The 23,301-nt window shown below is 40.1% G+C and overlaps 1 long non-coding RNA gene and 1 pseudogene across 2 annotated transcripts; both read left to right on the top strand.

The window, feature by feature from the left end:
• Positions 1 to 1,213: 1,213 nt before the first annotated feature.
• On the top strand, positions 1,214 to 9,821 carry LOC123986864 (annotated as a pseudogene).
• Positions 9,822 to 20,026: 10,205 nt separating this feature from the next.
• LOC123987454 lies at positions 20,027 to 22,449 on the top strand. 2 transcript variants are annotated; one of them, XR_006829134.1, is made up of 5 exons: positions 20,027 to 20,061; positions 20,604 to 20,764; positions 21,738 to 21,886; positions 22,069 to 22,145; positions 22,238 to 22,449. It is a non-coding gene; the product is annotated as an uncharacterized LOC123987454 (long non-coding RNA). The 2 variants fall into 2 exon arrangements; XR_006829133.1 differs by having other exon boundaries at positions 20,604 to 20,769; positions 22,238 to 22,448.
• The last annotated feature ends 852 nt before the right edge of the window (positions 22,450 to 23,301 follow it).

The raw sequence follows: 23,301 nt of genomic DNA, 5'->3' as shown, positions 1-23,301 counted from the left end.
TATGGAGTAAAATTGTTTCTTTGTACCTCTATCACTTTAAGTTTTCAAACCAGTGTGGTCTGTGTTTGTATGAAAAGCTTTCAGTGTGGTAACAAAGTCCTGGCAAAGTGGGAAGGCTTGACCTGTCAACACTTTCTTTTAGCTACAGTCATTGACAAACAATATGGGCACCCCTGCATGTCTGTCACTACTACTTCTTCCAAAAAATGTTCACAGTCACAAATGCTTTGGTCTCTTTTTTTGCATTGGAACAACACAAAAAAAGCAGAGGAGAAAAAAGCCAAACCTGAGAAACTCCACACAGAACTGTAAAAATGTACTGGACAAACTCAATGTTTGGTCGCACACCATCCATCCATCCATCGTCAACCACTTATCCTGCGTACAGGGTCGCGGGGGGCTGGAGCCAATCCCAGCTGACATCGGGCGAAAGGCGGGGTACACCCTGGACAGGTCGCCAGTCCATCGCAGGGCCACACATAGACAAACAACCAATCAACCTAGCCTACATGTCTTTGGAGGGTGGGAGGAAGCCGGAGCACCTGGAAAGAACCCATGCGGACAACATGTAAACTCCACACAGAAAGGCCGGGGCAACCGGGGTTTTAACCCACGACCTTCTTACTGTGAGGTGACAGCGCTAACCACTGAACCACCGCACCGCCCTGGTCGCGCACCCTTTGGAAAAAAAACTACTGAAATTAATCGCCTCCTGTAACCATCAATGAGTTTCTTACACCTCCGTACTGGAATTTTGGACCACTCTGCTTTTGCCTATTGCTTCATGTTTTTGAGATTTGATGCATTCCTTCTCCCAGCTGCTGTTATGAGATCTCTCCACAGGTGCTCTATGGGATTTAGATCTGCACTCATTGCTGGCTACTTCAGAACTCTCCATTGCTTTGTCGTAAACCTTTTATGGGTGCTTTTGTAAGTATGCTTTAGGTCATTGTCCTGCTGTAAGAGGCATCACCCAGCTTTCTGACACTGCACTGCGCCCCAGAATTCTTTGGTAGTCTTCAGATTTCATAATGCCATGCACACAGTCAAGACGTCCAGCGTCTGAAGCAGCAAATCAACCACAAAACATCAGTGAACCTCCACCATAACTGTAGGGACTGTTCTTTTCATTGATGCCTCATTTCATTTTCTGAAAACAGAAGAATGATGTGCTTTCCCCAGCTGCCTGGGGTGCAGTCTGGTGAGAGAAGTCATGGAGAGGGCGTTGGTGCAAATCGCCCTCTTTGGGCTTCTGCTGGCTTTGGTTACCACACTAGGCAAGGCAAGTTTATTTGTATAGCACAATTTAACAACAAGGTAATTCAAAGTGCTTTACATAAAACATAGAAGCAACAGGGAAATATGTAAAAGTTTAAAAGCAACATAAAATATAATAAAAGTTACAGTCTTACAATCAGGGTTAAAAGAGTTAAATGGAAAATAATAAAAAGCTAAAAAACAAAGAAAACAGGACAGTAAAAGTTACAGTGCAATGTAAGTTATCAGTAAAAAGAAAAATCTTAAATATTTAATTAAAAGCAGTGGTAAAAAGAAAAGTCTTAATTTAAAAGAACTGACTGTTTCAGCAGACCTGCAGTTTGTTTCAAATATACAGAGCATAATAACTGAACGCTGCTTCTCCTTGTTTAGTTTTGACTCTGGGGACAGAAAGCTGACCTGAGAGGTCTGGATGATTTGTAACGAAGCAGAAGATCGGAAATGTATTTTGGCCCTAAACCATTTAGTGCTTGAATTGAATATATTGGTATCTTAGCACTGACAAATTAACAAATATATGAGGTTTGTGCATGATTTTGTGTATTTCACCATCTTTCTGTCAGTCACAACAGATCTCTGTCACAAAGCACAAGTTGAAGGACCTGATTTAGCTCTACCTTCTGTCACGGCCCCCGGCCCCTGATCCTCTCCAGTGACAATGTGTGTATGGGTGAATGATTTTTGATTTGTTTTTTGCCCTTTGAGTGTTTGCCGTGTACCTGGTGTTTGTCTGTCTCCCCTTCCTTTTTTCCCAGAGCTGGTGGGTGTGGTCTTCAGTTCCTCACAGCTGTGGCGCACCTGTTGGGTATTGCCTCATCACCACTCCCTGGCCAACTCACCTGTCCTTGCTGGATTGTTGTGTAACTATAGTACGTTTCATCCCAGCCTCAGATCAGTCTAGTAACACTGTGTCTCTGTTTGCCTGCTTACAATATCTGTTTCTCATCTTCAGGAAACCTGCCCTGGATCTCAGGTCTTCCCCGCCAGTCAGCGCAACCCTCAGGAGTGTCCTCCGCCTCGCCTCGCCTGCCAGCTTCCCCTGCTTGCCTTCTCCTATGGAGCCCGGACCTTGCCCCTCTCCCCCATCAGTTTTCCCTCTGTCATTTTATCAATAAAGCTCTCTTGTTCATCCCCCAGCTCCAGTCTGCTCTTGGGTTCTGTTACCAGCCCCGACACCTTCCTAGTTGTTTCATATTGTTCATATCAATGCACCGTGTGTGTGTGTGTGTGTGTGTGTGTGTGTGTGTACAAAGTCACATTAACCTGATCCATTAAATATTAGAGTTAAGACTTAGGATTGGTAAAGGTTTAGGTAAGATTGCAGTAAAATTCCAGGGAATTATTGTAAGTCTACAATGCAATGTCCGCTAAAGTGACAGTGTTTGTGTGACATATGTTTGAATGTATATCACTTATAATGTGGGGCCATAAATCTGTTTACACAATTACATTGGGGGGACTTGATTCCTTTTTGGGGACAAAAGTTGGTTCCTGTGATTTCAATCATTAAATCAAAGGGTTAAGGCCAGAGGTGGATAGAGTAGCCCAAAACTGTAAGTAAAAGTAGAGTACAAAAGATAGAAATAGAAATAAAAAGTATTGTGTTTGAAGTGGATGTGATTAGAAATATTTCAGTCACTGTCTTCCACAGATAAAGGGAAAGAAGCGAAAATACACTTGTATTTATTTGTGAGGAAAAGACAAGTCATCATTTCCTGATTAGATAACATGCCACATATACACCAGGAAAATATTCCCAGTGTTTAGCTCTCCAGTGTGATAACAAAATATTATCATACACTGTTAGCATGAATGTTTACATTATGGCAAAAAGCAGGAATAGTTTTGAGATATGGTATACTGTGTGTGTTTATTTATTATTAAACATATTAGCGTTAACACAACAGACACAGCTCTCTGTCAGCTCAGTGTCAGCACGGCCCTCTGATGTACTGATTTCACAACCGGAGCCTGATGCCTAAATTTTCATCTGTAAAGATTAGCTGATAGTACCATTTGAAAGCCATACCATGAACCATGAATGAATAAAATAATAGATAAATAAAGGTAGCACGAACATATCCAAAGAGTAAATGTAACTTGTTACTACCCACTTCTGGTTAAGACTTTGTAAATATTCAAGTTAAGGAATAGTGGGAGTGAGCGTGCAGGATGCAATGTCATTGCCATGTGAAGTCACTGTACGAAAAATAATAAAAACGGGGTGTTTCTGCATTTAGACCAATGAGATCCACCAACACTTTGTTTTTCACCATCATCTGATCTTTGGTCATCCGGTCATCAGCCAGTGAAAGCAATTTGTTTTTGTTATTGTGAAAAGTGCCTCCTGTATTTGCTCAGGGCGACTGGGACATCTACAGCTTTCACATCAACTCCACAGTGACCAGTCATTATGCCACCACTGTCATCACAAGGCGTGTGGCCAATCGTATAGACGAGTCAAAGAAAATAGAATTCCATGTCCAAATTCCTAAGAGAATATGTAAATATATATATATATATATATATATATATATATATACACATATCATCTCCTCATCCAGGAAAACAATGTTGGGGTAAGAACATCTTTCATGGTCAGGACTTCAAACTTTTGAAAGCCGGCATTAATTTAATCGAGGTTAAAGGAGGACTAAGCACCAAAGCCCTCGCTAATGCCATCACCAAAACACATGCAGACAAACAGGTACTGCATGCAATGAAGCAATACTCTGTATTCAACTCAATTGTTATCTTATCTGACCCATGTCTATTATTACTATACTATACATCATGGTGCAATAATGGCACTGGACACACTATATTCAGGCTTATTTACACTGTGCATATCAAAGTTACATTTTGTTCATCCTTTGCACTACCTAATCAAATGTAATCAAAGTGAAAGGACTAATTTTTTGACCAATGAAATCCATTCAATCCATTCAATCCAAGAGATTCTAAAACTTAGTTAATCCTGTTTCCAGGCGTGGGTGCATTTCAACAGAAGAAATGTGACAGCTGTGGAGATCAGGGTATGAATGGAGATCTGGTTATTGTTTATGATGTCAACAGGGACACCTCACTTGGAAACATTAAGGTACGGTAAGAGTTCATTTCTTGGAAGAGCAAGAGCTAAATGGTCTTTTATCTTTCCTTGTCTTTTAAACAATCAAACCAATCAAATTTTCTTCTTATCTTAAGATATCAGCTGAGTACTTTGTTCATCACTTTGCGCCATCTAGTCTTCAACGCATACCAAAAAATATTGTTTTTGTTATTGATCAAAGTGGCTCCATGCGTGGCAGAAAAATACAACAGGTACAATATCTGAAGAGTCTTTGTTTGTGTCAATTAATGATTTACTTTACAGACAACTTTATTAAGTAAACAACTTAAGAAACACATTATTACATGGTCTCTTACTTGAATAAAAGTTCTAATGTGTGAATGTTTTTATCCCAGACCCGAATAGCTTTAATCCATATCTTGAATGACCTGGCAGAAGATGACTTCTTCGGTCTCTTCACTTTTGATAGCAGCATTTTTCACTGGAAACGAGAACTTGTTCAGGCAAACAAAAAAAACCTGGACAGTGCTAAAAAATTTGCACAGGATATTCAAGCTAGAGGAGGTGAGGTTTTTAATAAAGATTTTATTTAGATGTTATCATTGGACAGCAGAACGGTGATGTGGAATTTTTTCATTTCCTTTCAGCCACAGACATTAACGGAGCAGTGTTGGATGGAGCACGTATGCTGAATGCACATCCCAGAGAAAATTCAGCGTCTCTTCTTATACTTCTCACTGATGGAGACCCAACCACAGGTTACAATAAAACACACATGGTATGGAGGACTGATCCTGACATATTCATAAATACATACAGTAATAAATAAATGCTCAATAAATAAATAAACATCCTATTAAATGTACAAAAATACAGTAAATAAATAAATGTAGGCATTAATTAAATTATACAATGAGACAAATGTCTCAAATCTCTTTTAATTAGCTTAATTTTATATTCATCTTTTCTATTAATTACCTTATTTATTTATTGATTACTTATTCTTTAAAATGTATTTATTTATGTCTGTGTGAATATTTTTGTCTGTTTTATTCTTCCTTTACATTTTCTACTCTATGTATTGCCCATTGGTATTTATTTCTCTCCCCTTTTTCTATTTTTTTATGCATTTCTGCCTCATTATGCAAGTGAGGGGGGGCTGTGTTTTAAAGGGTCAACTTCTCGCCTATTGGTGGACCCTCTGACCTACAGTGTTTTGCAGTTAGCGACATACACAGACACAGAACTGTGGGGAAGTGAGCCGTTATTTGTGAGAACCACGTGGTCAGCTAGCCACAGCTAAATCTAACTGCACTTGTTATCGAGCTTTTACGGAAATGCTCTCAATCAGCTGCTTTGTTTCAACTAAACCTACTTTCAAGCTGAAAATTCAACCGGGGTGTTGTGTCAAGAGATGCAGTGACTTAACCAGTGGTGAGTAAGAACTTATAAGAATAATATATGTAATTTGTTTAGCTATGAGGAGAGGAAAATGCCATAGGCTTAAGCTAGAAATGGAGACTTGCAAAAAAAACAATCTTGAAAGTTATTATTATTATAAGTTTTTGTTAAATGTGATTGTTATTAAGCCATATTTTATGTGCGCTGGTCAATTTAAAGTTAACTTTATTGCACTTAACCAGTTAAAATGATTTGATGTTTTTTTACGGCCTAAAGCACATAAGAATAGGAGGCTTTGGTCATCACTTGGATCTTTATCAGAGGACAAAAAGAAGAGGTAGAAGAAGGAGAACAACAGAGAAGATAACCCAAAAACAATGGAATAAATTAATTTTGGTTACAGCTTATTAAATAGAGTCTTCCTATTTAAAATGAATGTAATGGGCTGTAGGAGAATTCAAGCACTTTATCATTTGTTAAGGAATTCCAGTCTGGTAAATGATGAATGAGCAATGCTGTATAAAAAGTACTAATGTATTGATCCTTCCTCCACTCCTGCGTTTTAGAGCCTATCATGGTCTGCGTTGGCACACATTCATATTTCTAGCTCCACCCGATTAAAATGGAGGCTCTGCCTTTATTTACACAATGCCATGGTGAATCGTAGTATCAGAGCTCTACTGATGATGGCTTTTTTTCATCCCCACGCACGCCCTTCCATCAGGCTCAACATACTCAGAGTTGGGTGAACTAATTCTCGTCAGCTGGAAACAGAAATTCAGAGTTTCCCACCTCAACCTCAATCAACTCAGAGATCAGGGATAAGCTCAGAGTCTGTTAAGTCTGCTTTCTGAAACAGGGCCCTGTTTCTTAAAATCATGCAATGAAGTTGTAGAAATGCATAATAAATCCCTGAAGTATGGCTGGTATTATAAAGGTGGGATAAAATCATTTGTATTTATTGAAATTATGTTATTTTGTTAGCACATCACAATTGAGAAAAACACTGTAATGAATTAATAGCTGCCACAGGAGGTCATTGTTTTATTTTCAACTGTTCCGCTCTGTTTACCAGCACTGTAACTTGTAGGTTTAATACTTGCATATTGCAAACCAAAAGAAGAGAACATAATCAAACAGTTGCATTTGTTGAAATGTAAATAGTTTTATTGTACATTATCAGCCACACTGTCACTGCTCCTTTTTCTGGATTTGCATCCTCGTTTCGCATACAATTAAGACTTGATAGCCTCTCTTCAGGTAACACATGTCTTTGTAAAGAGAGAAAATGACAGAAAAAGTCTCAGCTTGCTCTGCTCTGTTAAAACTGCATTTACCATAAAGGGTAGCTGCTGCTTGCTGAAAGTGGCAGATTATAAAGACAATAAATAAATAAATAAGGTCATAAATATAGGTGAGTATAGAAGTTAATAAAAAGATACATTACATGTATACATTGTATAATTTAATCAATGCCTACATTTGAATATGAATATGTCAGGATCAGGCCTCCATACACATGCACACAATCGTGTGCACAAATGCTCTGATTGTTGCTGGGTTGGCTGCAGTCTTTTATGAATACCCTCTCCTGTCAGCAATCTAAAACCCATCTTTGTGGGACTTTAAAGATCATGGACATTTAAATTCAAATAACACTAACTTGCCTTTTTAAAACACCCGTCTTGTGTCTTTGCAGGGGTGACAAATTTTGAAACAATACAGTCAAATGTAAGAGGGGTTATTGCTGAATTCCCTCTCTACTGTCTTGGTTTTGGTTTTGACGTCAATTTTGAGTTCCTTGAGAAGATGTCACTGCAGAACAATGGTGCGGCCCGAAGGATTTACGAAGACTCTGATACTGATTTACAGCTGAAGGTATTTTAAATCACTTGCACTTCCCACAAATTATATATTTTCTACATTTCCATAGATACAATTATCATGGGTGGCTGTGGAGACATTAAACATTCATACAGTGTCCATACTGTATGTCAACAGGGTTTCTATGAAGAGGTGGCCACTCCTCTGTTGACAGATGTGACAATGATCTATGCTGGTGCGACCAATCTAACCCAGACTAACTTCAGCCAGTATTATAATGGCTCTGAGATTGTGGTGGCCGGTCAGATCACTGACAACGACATCAAAACTTTCAGTCCACAAGTTGTGGCCATTTCGGTAAGGATCATCCACACTGCACATTAGCTGTTACCTTCCGAAAGGTTTGTGAAAGTCCCTCTTCACACTCGTATAACAATTCATTCAACTATAACAGAGGAATACAAGGGTGGTGTTTTCTGAGTCCACTGGAACAGTTTCTGACAGCCACATCCAGAGGGTTTGGGCCTACCTCACAGTCAAACAGCTTCTAGAGAAAGAGTGAGTGTGATGCTGACCATTTTTTCTCTTTGTTCTTGTTTGTTATCAGTTAATTGGGCTGCTTCCCTCGTATTTCTATTTTATCAATTAATTAAGTTAAGTGAAATATGAACGTATTGGTCCGTCACAATTTCCCAGAGCCCACGGTGAACGTCTTTAAATTGCTTATTTTATGATTAACAGTCCAAAACCCAAAAGCAGTGGCAGCCTTTGCGATGTTTCACCCGTTTCATTTATAACGGGCACGGCCCTCCAAATAGCCACTGGAGGAAAGGGTGCAGCTAATCACTCAATCATTGAAGGGCATTTTTCTCTCCTTATCTTGTTTTAAGGAACATAACTGTCACAGTGTAATTTAATTTTAAAAAATAAATAAAACTGACTTGACCTTTTGTGCTTTATAATCATCATTTGGTTTGATCCAAACATTTGGAAAGTCTAGAAGAGCACCACTATTAAATATTCTTACCCTCATACAAATTACAGCTATACCAGAAGTTAGCCGATAAACTAGTGCGCTTGCTTCTGTGGGGCAGCACAATGTGGAAACTATGCGGAAGATCTGGGTATGGGAACTTTTTGGCTTCATGTGCCTCTAAGCAGCTTTCATAAAAATGAATGGGTCCCCGCCTCCAACGCTCTATCCAGTTCTCTTTATAAATCCATGGTCTCTCTTTATCATAGCAAAATTTGCCTGTTTGTTTATTGAAGATGCAAATAAAGTGGTGGGAAAAAACATCCATGGTCTCCACTTCCCTCCACTGCTCAGAAATGAAGCTAAAATATTCTGAATTTGAAGCATTTGAAGGTCCCCCCAAAATATTTTTGATTGGCTCATACTTGTCTAGTAGTCAAAAAGAGTAGTAAAAAATATCACATCCTGCCCTTACACCCTGTCATCAATTGCAAGTAGGGCTCAGCTGTCAATCATGATGTGAAACCCCTTTTTTATAGCCTTAAATAACTAATTAAAACCAAACTTATCAGAAAAATGAACACTTGAACATACATCAGTGTGATAAGAACTACCTAAAGGACAGAAACCAATATTTTCTAGTTGACAATCCTCCTTTTTTATCAGCCATAGCTAGCTACTATAAGCTGATGTTAACTCCAACTAATCATTTCAGTGCTAATTTATTGACAAAAGAGAACAGTTGATAAGAGGAGTGATGTGTGTGTATGTGTGTGTGTGTGTGTATACATTCATTTTAGGGGCAGCTACTGAGGATACAACAAAAATAGTATCGAAAAATAGTGTTAAATAACGTTCATACATTACTGTCATGTCAGCTGTCATGTTTAAAACACTTGTACACAATTGTGACACAGGCTGCAGTTATCTGGACCTGAGAAAGAGAACGTGAAGAAAGAGGCCTTGGAGCTGTCACTGAAGTACAGCTTTGTGACCCCCTAACATCTATGGTGGTCACCAAGCCTCTGGGGGAGAACACCGATGTGCTTCATAAACCCAAAGAAGGTGTAACACCACAGGCATGGCAACCTCCTGTAGCACGTAGTCAAGCCAGGTTAAGGCAAGACGTTCATAGGAGAGTTCATATGGGCGAAAGAAGTTATATGGGTGAGCAACACAAATGTGAACAAAACAAACAAAATGCAAAATCAATAGTGTCCAACATTTCTTTTTTAAATTTTCTCTTTTATCAGGGGACATATTAATACCTGGTAAGAAACATCTGCATGATTTCATATCAGGTATTATTAAAATATATGAATACAATCATTGCTTCTAAGAACTATCAATTACCCGTCTAATTTGTGGGTGGCACTAATTTCAAGTGGGGGGGTGGAACTGGACTTATGTATGTATAAAAGCAGTTAATTAACAATAATTAATTGATGGATCAATTAATTGATTTTAAATCATTCAATTAATGTAAACATTAATTACTAATAGGAAAGTGTAATGCAACAATAGTAGACCAATGATACAGAATGAATCAATTTAGTTTTTATTTATTTGACATACAATTTTGCAATGTAAGCTAATTTGTCAACATCAGATATATTTTAAAGAAAACAAAAACTGTATCTTAATTTTTTATCATCATAAGTTTCTTTTTAACAGCAGGTTCCTCAACAGGTATGACATGACACACACTATTATTTAATATGTTTTTTATATATAGCTTACATTCTCTCTCATGGTTAGATGTTCTTATTCTTCACAGTAAAATGCGTTTACATAATTTTTATGAACAAGAAAAGCTGTGGTTATTTATAATAAAAACTAATTCCCTGATAACACTTCTTTCAGCACTGTTTCCCTCTTGTACACCTTGCACTTTGCATAATCCCGAAGATGATTTATTTTTTTCCTGCCAGAGTTTTATTTTAGATTACAAGACGGTGCCACAGACGGCAGCCTCTGGATTACGCTACTTAGTGGTTTTTGTGTTTTTGTTTATTAACACTGTTTTCTGCTGTCCCTCTCTGGTAAATGTTACCAGAAGTTTAAGAAGCTCTTAAATATTTGACTTTCAACTGTTCATACTATTCCACCACTCCTTAATGAACCCGGAACTTTCCCGGAGTTATTAGTTGGAGGAGCAGCAGCTCGGGTTTTCGCACTGTGCTCCCTTCAATTCACCTGGCGAATGTCCGCTCTCTAGCCAACAAAATGGACGAACTGCTGTTGACGCCCTTTGTTTCACCAAATCCTGGTTCTCCGAGCACATCCCGGACAGCGCACTTCACCTACAGGGATTTTATCTCATCCGCGTGGATTGCGAAAGGGAGCTCACAAGGGGAGGTGGACTCTGTTTCTATATTAACGAAGGTTGGTGCACAGATGTCACAGTGTTGGAAAAATCATGCAGCCCTCACTTAGAGATATTATTTATAAACTGTAAACCTTTTTATTCACTGCAGGAGTTTTCCTTGTTTGATCTGGTCGCTGTTTACATTCCACCAGGCCTGTGTTAGTGAGGCATTACTACACCTGGCCGACCAGATAACTTACGTGGAGAAAAAACATCCAGACTCCCTGCTCATTGTTCTTGGAGACTTCAACAGAGCAAACCTCAGCCACGAACTTCCAAAGTACAGACCGCATATTAAGTGTCCCACCAGGGACACTAACACACTGGACCACTGCTGCAGTACATTAAAGGATGCCTATCGCTCTGTTCCCCATGCAGCCTTGCCAAACCTGTTGTAAAGAGTGTGAAAAGATGGAACAACGAGTCAAAGCTGAATTTACAAGCCTGCTTTGACTGCACTCATTGGAATGTTTTTGAGGCTGCAGCCACTGATCTGGACGAACTAACTGACACTGTGACACTACATCAGTTTTTGTGAGGACATGTGTGTGTCAACCAAAACCTTCCGCAGAAGTGGGAACAGAGTCCTGTATAAACAGGTCAGGAACACTCTGACTAAGGAGGTCAAAGCAGCAAAGAGGTGCTACGCTGAAAAGCTAAATAACAGCTTTGCAGCCAATGACCTTGCGTCAGTGTGGAGAGGCCTGCGGACACTCACCAACTACAGGAGACCATCCCCCAACACTGCTGGTACTCAACGACTGGCAGACGAGCTGAATGGCTTTTATGGGTAGGTTTGAAAAGCCCAGAGTCACACCTCTCCCCCACTCCAACACCATCTTTAAACAGTCACCTTTCACCTCTGACACACTGCCACCCCCCCTCTCTGACCCCTCACCTGCACTCAAGATCTGTGAAGAGGATGTGAGCCACCTCTTCCAAAGGCAGAAGATCAGGAAGGGAAGCTGGCCCCCATCTTCAGACAGATCTTCAACAGATCATTGGAGCTGTGTGAAGTTCCCTCCTGCTTCAAACCCTCCATCTCTGGATTAAATAACTACAGGCCTGTCGCCTTGACATCTGTAGTCATGAAGTCCTTTGAAAGACAGGTGTTGGCCCACCTGAAGGACATTACAGGCCATTTGCTGGACCCCCTGCAGTTTGCCTACAGGGCTAACAGGTCAGTGGATGATGCAGTCAACTTGGGACTGTATTACATCCTGCAACACCTCGACTCTCCGGGGACATATGCAAGGATCCTGTTCGTGGACTTCATCTCGGCGTTCAACACCATCATCCCAGACATCCTCAGCACCAAACTCACCCAGCTCACTGTGCCAGCCTCCACCTGTCAGAGGATCACAAACTTCCTGACTGACAGGAGTCAGCAGGTGAGGCTGGTAAACATCCCATCCAGCACCCGGACTATTAGCACTGGCGCCCCCCAGGGGTGTGTGCTCTCCCCACTGCTCTTCTCCTTCTACACCAACAACTGCACCTCAAGAGACCCATCTGTCAAACTCCTGAAGTTCACTGACGACACAACGGTCATCGGCCTCATGCGGGACGGTGATGTGTCGGCTTACAGACGGGAGGTTGATCAGCTTTTGAGCTTAACACGCTCAAAACTGCGGAGATGATCGTGGACTTCAGGAGGAGACCCCCCACTCTGCCCCCCATCACCATACTCAACAGCCCTGTGTCTGCTGTGGAATCCTTCAGGTTTCTGGGATCCACTATTTCCCAGGACCTGAAGTGGGAGCCCAATGCGGACACCATCATCAAGAAGGCCCAGCAGAGGATGTACTTCCTGCGCCAGCTCAGGAAGCTCAACCTAACTAAGGACCTGCTGATCCACATTTACACAGCTATCATCCAGCCTGTCCTCTGCACATCCATCACTGTCTGGTTTGGATCTGCCACCAAAAAGGACAGGAGCAGACTACAACGGACAGTTGGGACTGCAGAAAAGATCATTGGTGCCAACCGGCCCTCCATTCAGGACTTATTCATTTCAAGAGTCTGGAAACGAGCAGGAAACATCACTGCAGATCCATCTTACCCTGGACATAACCTGTTCTAGCTTCTCCCCTCTAGTAGGCGCTCCAGAGCACTGTACGCCAAAACCAACATACTTAGGAACAGCTACCTGTTTACTGGCTAACACTTATTATTTATTTATTCACCATTCTCTATTTCAGTGCTGTTACAATGTTATATTGTCATATTGTAGATACTGTATACCAAATCCACCTACCTACATTATTCCTGCACAAAATACTTATTTCTTCCAGCATCCTTCGCACTATGCTTCATTGCACTGTGTACATGTGTACATGTATGCATGTATATGTACCTGTATATCACATCCACCTCCGACATGTACATACTCCATCCTTTGCACTCTGCTCACTGCCCTATTTCTCAATGTCTATATTATTTTTGTTCATAGTGTGTATATTTGTGTTGTCTACACTGAAGTCTGTGTCTGATTTTATTTTATTTTTATTATTGTGATTTTGTATTTTTGTATGAGTAAGCACATCGTGAGCAATGTACAATGTACAATCCAGAATATCGATGCATTGGAGACAGATATGATGTGATGTGATTTCTGTCTAAAATATATGAAAAAGTTCAGTTCGTGTGTTCTGGGATGGTTTAATGAAAAACTGAAATGTGTTTTACACAGCAATAAACTAGTTTGGGTAGGAACCATTCCATTTGATAAAAGAACTACCAGTATGTATAGTTAAAATTACTCCTTATTGTATGGGTTTGTAAAAAGTAACTACTGTATATACAATTAAATATATAAAAACAACTTCTCAACTAATGGGTTGAGAGGGGCAGTGGTGAAGCCACTAGCCCATCCCAGCACAGTAGGGGGGGACTTGTTAAAACTCTGGCAGGGGAACAAATAATGCTTCAGAAACGTTTTAATCTCAACCAAAAAGTTACATGAAAACAGAGGTTGAATCTTTGGATAATCTTTTTTCTTTGGAAATTTTATTTCATTGATATAAATATAAGAAGTGACCTGACGGTACCTCCCCAAGATACACATGGCAGGGTGCAAGTGAACTTACAAATCATGTGTATAGTATGAAATAATTGGTAAATAAATGTATTGTATCTTGGTTTTTATTTCAAAACAGTGAGTGGTCCATATGGTGATAGTGGCATTTATGGAGGTAAAGGACATGGGTACAGATCTGCACTGTTGTGATATGACTGCTTTTGCAGCTTAAAAGCATTACTTGTTATATTACATTTCCTGAGTCACACCAGAGTTGTAAATATTTTTCATTGTTACAATTGTCTGAAAAGGTCTTGCCATTTTGAAACAGTTCTCACACACAATATATATATATATCACAATATTTCAAGTTACCATTTTTTCCCTTGATGTGCTCATTTGAAATGTGTAATATTCAGATCTGGGAGGTTCTTAATATTAGTAATTCATTACTACTATTATAACAAATAGCATGTTGTAAAGTATATTTTTACAGAAAAAAAACAAAAGATGTTTATTCTTAAATTTCACTGTATTTTTTAGAGCTGCATAAAATGTTACCAGGACATGGTTATTTCCTTCCTCCCCATTTCCAAGATATATCTTCAATCCTTCCTCCAGGTAAACTTTTTTTGTACCAGTTCTGATCCATCTTTTTAATTTTGCAACTATGGTACCAACCACCCATGTTGAAGCAGGCAGCACAAATCCCCACCAAGGCTGTTGTTGCTGTTAATTCAAAAGGAGCCCCAAACACAGAACAGAGACCTAGAGGCAGACCAGGAATGGAGAATGGTATGGTGTTGTGGTCAGCAGAGGTAGCGGGCAGGCGTTGGTTACTAAGCAGGAAGGCTTACAGAACAGGTAGAATGGTGCAGTTGACATAAATTAATTTCCAGATAGGCAAACAGGCAACTAACAGGTGATCAAAATGAAAATCCAGCAAGCAACTAGGAACGTGGAAAATAATCAGGATGAAATGACAATGAACAATGGAAGTAAACTGATATTAAAGCTGCAAGCAGCGTTGGGAGGGCCCTCGTGCCATGATGCTCCCCGGGATGGGATGCAACTGCAGCGCAGTGGTCGGTGGTTGGGAAATGCGGGTCTGAATTATTGCACGTTTTGGACCAATCACAAAATAGTTAATCATCACTTCCTGTGTCCACTAGGTGGCGCAAGACAACGCCTACTAATGATTTGTTGTGTACCAGTACATGAAGTTTGGACCACAATGTAAAAATGCCATGTTAATGAAATGTTATTTTGTCACAACAGGCTTACATCCTGTTGCAGGTAGATGGCGCTATGACATTGAGTGAATATTGCCATGTAGATGTGATTAGCAAGGGACTCTTATCAAACATGTAAAGTAGGTACAGATCTGAGCATGTACACTAAAGTTATAACAACCTCCCGTTTAATGGAGAATCATTGATATTTGATATGCAATTGAATGAAAAGTCACAGATAAGCGCAACTTTCATCGTCAATGCTTTGAGATTGCACAGCCAAAATTTTAAGGTGATCCGATTCATTCTGTAGGAGGAGTTCGTTAAAGTATGGAACCTGTAGAACGCCGTAAATGGGCTGGAATTGCACTTTCAAGTCAAAATGGCTGACTTTCTGTTGGGTTTTAGGTATGGCTCCAAGAGGCTTTTAGAGCATGTACCATGAAGTTACAACAACTTCCTGTTTCATGGCAAAGCCTCAAACTTTGCTGCCATGCCTGGGACAAGCCATTACATGAAAACACAATCTTCACAACGTAGCATCATCAGTGTGTTAAGGCTCTTCTCAGACTGTTTTGAGGTGGGTGTGGGCAACCTGCTAGGAGTAGTAATTCACAGTTTAAAACTTGACACTTCCTGTTGCCAATGGGTGGCGCTATGACTGTGAGTGAAGGTTGGCATATAGGTGTGTTCAGAGTGGGACTGTTATCATACATTGATACATTTTTGTACAGATGTGAGCATGTACACTGAATTTATAACAACTTCATCATCAATTTTCCACGCCATGCCACAGACTGACAAAACCCACTGACAAAAACTCAAAGACAACACAACTTTTCGTCATCAATGCCTTTAGATTGCACAGCCAACATTTGAAGTTGATCTGATTGATTCCCTAGGAGGAGTTTGTATTATTTTGTAATTTGTTTTGTAATTAATTTTTAATTTTGTAATTATTAAAAATGGCTGTTAAATTCAAAATGGCTGACTTACTGTTGGGTTTAGGGCATTGCTCCCAGAGGCTTTTTTGTAGGTCTGGACATGAAACATCTGCCACAAAAATTTTGTACTAATTTGTGATACATATCATGGGGGCTGCTTTTTAGGGAGCAAGCCATTTTGCCACGGCCATGCGCAAAAACCATATGACACTTAAATTTCCACCACTCTTGAATTTTGTGCAAAGTTTGGTGAATCTTTGAGAATGTTAAGGCAGCTAAAGATGCAATTCATTTGGAAGAATAATAACTCCTTGCATTGCAACAGGGTCCTTGCTCAGGCCCTAATAAATGGTGAGAATTAATGGCAGTTGAGGAGTGTGTGGGTAGGCCAGGTAACTGCAGGGCTGATTAGAGAAGTGAAACATGTGTAGTCAGATGATGGTGAAAAACGGAAAAGTCCAAGGGCATCTGGTGGAGAGCTAGAGGATGGCAGGTTTGGAAAGCCAGAGAAAGGGCAACGCATAGGGCTGGGGATAAAACAGTGTGGTTCACGAGAGGGACTGGTGGGGCATGGCTAGGTCAACTGGTAGATTGCCCCATGTACAAGGCTGAGTCTTTATCACAGGTTCAAATCCAGCCCGCACTCCTTTGCTGCATGTTGTCTCTCTCAGTCACTCAGGTCACCCCACCTGTCCTATCAGAAATAGGAAGGGAAGGGAAAACAGGTAGACAAACAAGAGAGATCATCCTGAGGAAAGGCAGTTAGCAACAAGGTAGGAATCAAGAAAGTTATAACACAAGAAACTAGACTGAGCTAGACTACCACTGTGCTGAGGCAATGGTTTGGCCGTGAGTGATAGTTGAGCCAGTATCATGGCTGGAATTATTGACAAATTACTCAAAAGCAACACTACAGAAAACAGGCAGTCACGGTGCATGGGAAGTCAATCAAACAGCAAAAGAATTCAAATCGCAGGTCAAAATCGTAGAGTCAAGGTACACGTTGTTATGTAAAAATGTTGTGTAAGATAAATGTATCTAACTGTTTTTGTGTAAATGTATTCATAGGTACTCTTTCTAAGAACAATATGGATCATATCGTAGATGATATTGCAGCGTTTGTGCCAGAAAGAGCAACCAATGGTAGAGTATCTCATCTATGTTATTCATGTTATCTATTAGATTATTATCAATCTGTTGCAAATCAGGTCCAAACAATATTCCCTATACAAGAATAACTGTTTATTATAGTAGTGTTTCCTTCTCCTGTGTGACACCGTGTGTCTCTTAGTGTTGTGTCGTTCAAAGAACGTTTTGTTCATAAGACCTAATCGTGTGTATGACTCGGGAGGAACGGGTTGTCTCAGTGAGTGATTCGTTCATTTTCATGCATGCGTGAAGGATCTCGGCTGCAGTTACAGTATAGTTATAGTTTTAACACAGCCGCACCGTAACTTTAGTCCTGCTAGTGTTTAACATTACAGCTAACAGCTGATGAGAGTTGTTCTGGGTCCACTTCAGAGCCCTGACAGGGTTCTACCTGGAGCGCTGGAGCCGAATTACCTCCGAGGTCATCTCCTCTCCAAAACAGACCCGGTCATTAAAACATTAAAACACGGCCACGTAGCAACCTTAGCGTTAGCTCTGGAAACAGCTAACAGCTGATCCAGGTCCGCCAGAGAAGAGAACGCAACGTAACTTTTCCTTTTTATTTATCAACAGAGCCGTGCTGTTGTTTCTCAGCTCCTGACTGGTGAACAACCTGGCCATGTTTGAGAGCGATGTGCTCATGTTTGTTTCTCTGTCTGCAGAATCCGGACCTGATGTGGCCCATTCTGCGTCCAGACCTGCCTAACTGCTGCGTTTATATGTGTTCATTACTCTGTTCCTCTCTCTGTGCTGGAGTTCTTTAAGAACTTGGTGGCTTGATCCAGATAATTATTAAATTGGTTGAATTTTAATAAGAGTGTGTTTATTCATATAGTGTATCAAGCTTATTACTTCAATATATTTACTGCAAATCTGATTATTAGTATTAGTATTAGAAATATTTTACTCATGGATATGGACGTTAGGCTGCTGTATGAATGAGCACTTCAGAGATAATGATGGTAATTATAAGCCTTTATATGGCTGGTCTGGTTGTATACTCGGGAAAGATGGAAGGATTTAGCAGGAGTAGTGGTGATTACATATTGACAACATATTTCTGTGGTTTTTACATGGTTTGAATTTGGTTGTGGGCCCAGGGGGGGTTATATAATGATGATACAGTAATCAAGAGGTGAATTTTTGCATTATACTTTGTCAAATAAAGCAAGCCAGGCCAAGACTGTATGGCTGCAGCCTGGAGCCTCCCGTCTAATGCCCTCTCGTCTCATGCCCTCCCGCGTGGTGCCTTCCGCTAGTTTCTACAGTGCAAAATAAAAACTCAACGTCTGGTTTGTTCTGTCTTCCTCGTACTTTGGTGTTTTTGAACTGAATAGTTCATCATGCGAACAGATAAAATACTTGATGAAATATCTGCTGCTTATCCTGTGTATGTGCCAACTAAACGACACACACACACAAAAAAAAAATATATATAAATAAAGATATATAAAACAATCTTTCTACCAGATTGCTCTAATAGCATTATCATTAGCACAACAGTGTTCATTTATCAGTTCAAAAACACCAAAGAACGAGGTAGAAATAGGGAACAAGACGCAAGCTTTTATTTTGAAACTAGCGGAAGGCACCAGACAGGAGGGCATGAGATGGGAGGCTCCAGGCTGCAGCCATACCCCTCTCAGCCAGGCAGCCTTCTGTGTTTGAGAACGGCGCTGTTTTTTAATCGCCCACTAGAGGTCTGCAGCTCCACAATAACCAGCCTAGTTCAAATGAACGAAATGAACGAAATGACTAAAAAAAAAAACCCTTCATTTTAATGAACGAGATTTGAATGAACGAGTGTCAAAAGACTCGAACTTGCCATCACTGGTGTCTCTGTATCACAGACTGTGTCCGAAAAAAGGGAGATATACTGTATGTAGAGCACTACATAGTGAGCTAACTCGCTGTATTAAAACAACACTTTTGGAGACTACCTCGATCGTCATTTCGGCGCCGTTAATTACATCATTGCTGTCGGACAATCAGTTTTTTCTATCAGCGCAATGCATGATGGTATATATGGCTTGGTTGGTGACCATCGGTTGTACGCTACTTTTCATTAATGCATTCTGGGATACATTGAGTGGACTATATAGGGTATAATAATTCGGACAGCACTACAAAATGGCGAGCTCACTATATAGTCCACTACATAGTGAGTAGTGGGTGATTTCGGACACAGCCTCTGTGTTCCTCTGAAGGTCCTTGTAAGGTTTAGCCCCATGGTAGAAGGAGGAGACATGGACATGGAGTTCTTCACCTGGTGCTTCAATTTATTTTTATACCAGATGCGTGGAAAGTGCAGTTGTGCAAGTGAGGTATTGTAAAAATATATCACAAATTAACAAAAACAAACAACAAGGAAACTAAGTATATACTATTCAAATTATCATTAAAAACTGAGATTACACAAAACAAAACCTATATCAGCCCTGACACATAAGGCCAAAGCTGTTCTCCCCAGGGGAGCCTCTGCCTCCTTCCTTTATACCAGAAGCCCCTCCTACAAGACAAACCAAAGTTAATTGACAATCAATTAAACACCATTATGTTATCTCAACAACCAAACACATCTCTGGCTACATCACCACACAACACATCAACTAGAAAACCAGAAATGAAATGTTACCGGCTAAACAAAAGCTTCTCAAAAGAGCAACTTTAAGATATTCCCGTACACCCCTCTGTACTGGCTCACACTTGGACCATTCCAGGTCTTCTCCCAGTAAATTACTCCACACTCCATCACTTCCTGTTTGCCCCTTCGGCCCAAATCCCTGCTTGAGGATGAGAACAGGTGAATAAAACACACAAACACTTGAATGACCTTGGGTAAATCCCATAAGCTAAAATAAATTACTTGAAATGAACTGTGTATGTGTTGTATTTATCCAACCATGATTTCAACTCTTCCAACCAGTACTTAAATGAACTGACATGAAATGACAGGCCATGTGTCCATTGATGCTAGCCCATATGCTAAGGGTAACCGTCCTATGCTAATGCTCAGCTAAGGTTAGCTTAGCATGCCAAGACCAACACTGCTGGCTTCAATGAAGGCATGGGGTAGCCCCATGACAGTCCTCTTTACCACAGGTTTTTCCTAAAAACTGAGACTCAATCACTTCCATTATGCTTTGAGTCACTGGAGATGTCCGTCTTAAACTACTTCACCATCCCAGCAAGTGTCAGTAATGTTCCTCTTTGTGCCATCATATTTCCCCTCTGTTCCTTAAACAGCCTAGTAAATAAACATCTTTTAGTCGCCTTTTGCTCAATTGCTGTGTGACTCTAGACTGAAGTGTGGTGTTGCATTGTGTTTGATCTCTTTTGTACTAGAGCTGTCTGTGAATGGTGAGCTTGATTCAGTAGCTTATGGAGGCTTCAGGATTGTAATCGACTTCAAAGCTGACATGCATGTTGAGATTGACACCCAGAGAATCACTGTAGGAGAGGGACAGACGTTGACACAGCACACTGGACAGGACCTCATCACAGTTGTAAGGTGCATTGTAATGGCAGGAATTATGCTATGATGATACTCAGCTGTGTACAGAATGCACATGGACACTGTTTATGCGTGAAGAGTAGTTTTCATCTGTGGCCTAAGATCTCATCAGAGCTTAAGGGAATAGTTTGACATTTTGGGAAATACACTTGGCACACAGAGTGGAGCAGAGGAGAGACAGGTGAAGTGAACGATACTCGAGTTGACAGCAACTTGTTACGTAACATGACTCTGTGTTCATGTCACGAGATTCAGTGACTTAAACATTGAATAAGAAAAAGTATAAATAATATGTAATTTGTTAAACTATTAGTAGCTTAACAAATTACATATTGATTTGAATATTCACTGGCAATTCTCACTTAAGCATCGAAGCACCAACAATGGTATTTGGGACAGCCCTACCTCGCACCAGCATTCATCCATCTTAGTTTACTTTGCTGTGTTATGTGGGTGAGTTGTTGTTTTTACACTTCACTTCTTCTGCCAGAATGCCTAAAATGTTGAACTTTTCCCTTAAAACAAGGGCTCCCTATACTGTCATGTCTGAATAAAAAGAGGAGGGGAGGGGCAGCTCCAAACACCGCACATCACTGATGATATTCAAGATGTTGAATTTGCCATTAGTTCACTAATATAATGTAAATTGCAATTTACAGGTGATGCTTACATTAATGGCCCTGCACACCTATGGTCCATCCACCCAGGTGATTCCAGGTTATTTTGGATGAGCTCTTCTCAGGAGTGTGCAGACAATGTTTGATTGGCATCTTCCTCACTCCCCTTTTAGCTACAGTTTTACACGGTGGGACAATTGACTCTGGTGACCTTACGTACAGTCTTGTAGCTCTTAAGCCTGAGTACAGGGTGTAATCAGTCAAGATAAGTGAAATGACCTGTGTGTGTGTGCAGGGCTTTTAAAAAGAGTCCAAAAGAAAGCTTATAGGAGATGCTCTTTTTCCTAGTTTGACAGTGATTAGGCGGGACAAGGAAGTAGATGTTGCAGCTGGAGACACACGCATGGTCATCTTGATTCATAAGTGAGGTGACAAAGAATTCATCTGGCCTGTTTTAAGACAGCAGCCATCGGACAACAACGTTTCAGGAATTTTAGGTGGGTAAAAAGGCTGGATTTGCTTGTGTGGTTTAATATCAGGTCAACAATATATTGAATAAGTGTTTGCATCCAAAAGTGGAGGTAAATCATTAAAAGACACAAATATGTTGTGCTGTGTCTCATGGAGTGCCAGCTTTTCAGTGCCATTGCTTTATTGTTTATTCTCTGTGTGTTTAAAGCCAGCAGTTTATGAGGAGATGCAGCAAACTCCTTCAACAAAACTTAAGATCAAAGACCAGGAGATTGATGCTACCAGGTACATTTTCTTCTGTATTATTAGTTGGTATAAAAAGAGCGCTGTTTGGGAGTACTATAATTTTTTTATATGAACATTTATATCTTTTGTAGATCCATTGCTGTTGACTACAGTATTGTCTCTGCCCTGACACTGGACTGCTGGCTCATGTCTGCTGAGTCTGCCCTGAGACACCTGAATGATTTCATGGTTATACAACTTTAACTGGGAAACATGAATCACTTCAAATAAAGCAAACACTGATTTTTGCGAACATCAACTAACATCAACAAATAAATGGTTTCATAATTCTTGGGTTGTGTTTTATGAACTTCATACATTAATATTTGCTAAAAGGATAGTTCATATGGTATCACTGTTTTAATTGTTTGGAATAATTCTTTAATCTTAAGAATGTCATTCTAAAAAAATTTAACTAAAAAGTAGTACATCAAAAAATGACTGTGGCATTTGCAACACCACAACAACTGTGTATGACATGAACTTACCTTTCAAAATTACCTGAACGCACAGGTTTTAACAATAGTCATACATTCTATGCCTTTATTATTCATATGAATTAGTTATTATGTGATTTATCTACTGAAAGAGACACATAATGTATAATAACTTCTAGTCAGACACTGCATTATCATTGCTACAGGCTTTGTAAGAGCCTTTTAGCAGCAGAGCTGGCCCTAAAGTTTACTGCCATGGTTTAAATTCAAAGTCCTACACTCTTGTGAGAGCCATTTGGTTTAATGTTTATTATTTATTGTTGTTAAACCTCACGCCACCAGGGGTAGCCATGGCGCTGTCAATTTGGCTGCGCCAGAGTTAATTTAATCAAGGTCCAACCGTAGTGTTGCCGACCCAGAGATGGGAGCAAACAGTTTTTTGACTGTGCAACGTGCAATGTGGTAGGAGGAATGAAAGTGGGGTTATTGTATTTCCTTTTATATTTATACCTATGAATGTACTTGTGTATTGGACACGACATGAGTTTAAAATAAATCCATACTGGCAACATTGTACATTGAATCTAGTGTCATAAATAATAATCATCCAGTCGGCAACCATATAGTGGACTTTTTTGATAAGCAAGGGTCCCTATAACTCTTGCTGACATAGCCTCCACTACTGCTAATCATCTTAATACTGTGTAGATCAAAAAACC

The sequence above is a fragment of the Micropterus dolomieu genome, linkage group LG18 (assembly GCF_021292245.1).
Source record: "Micropterus dolomieu isolate WLL.071019.BEF.003 ecotype Adirondacks linkage group LG18, ASM2129224v1, whole genome shotgun sequence".
NCBI classification, from domain to species: domain Eukaryota; kingdom Metazoa; phylum Chordata; class Actinopteri; order Centrarchiformes; family Centrarchidae; genus Micropterus; species Micropterus dolomieu.
The sequence above is the reverse complement of the archived record's forward strand: the minus strand, read 5'-3'. Positions and strand labels throughout refer to the sequence as shown.